Raw genomic sequence first — 560 nt, forward strand, 5'->3', positions numbered from 1 at the left:
TTGCCTTTTATAAATGCTTTATATCCTTTTCTTGTTGAACATGATGGAATTACTACTGATCCTTTTGGACAAAAAGTAAAGTTCAAATTTGCTTCAAAGATTGATATTGATACTAATATTGCTTCAAACATGATTCATGCTAAAATTAAACATCTTAAATTCCTTCAGCAAGAAGTTAGATACAAGAAAATTGCTGAACAAATTTCTGATAAATTATTGCAATCTAAAATTGATGATTTTCAGAAAATGTTGATTGATGATGTTTGCTCCGATGTTCCTAATGCTTTCTGGCATAGGAAGAAACATATTGTTAATTTGCCATATGTTAAAGATTTTGATGAGAAAAATATTCCCACTAAAGCTCGTCCTATCCAAATGAATGTTGAAACTGTTGAATTTTGCAAAAAAGAAATCAATGATTTGTTGCAGAAAAAATTGATTAGGAATAGCAAGTCCCCCTGGTCTTGTTCAGCTTTTTATGTCCAAAAAAATGCTGAGATTGAAAGAGGAACCCCAAGATTAGTCATTAACTACAAACCATTGAATAAGGTTTTAGAATG

Source organism: Quercus lobata, chromosome 5 (assembly GCF_001633185.2).
Source record: "Quercus lobata isolate SW786 chromosome 5, ValleyOak3.0 Primary Assembly, whole genome shotgun sequence".
In the NCBI taxonomy this organism is placed as follows: domain Eukaryota; kingdom Viridiplantae; phylum Streptophyta; class Magnoliopsida; order Fagales; family Fagaceae; genus Quercus; species Quercus lobata.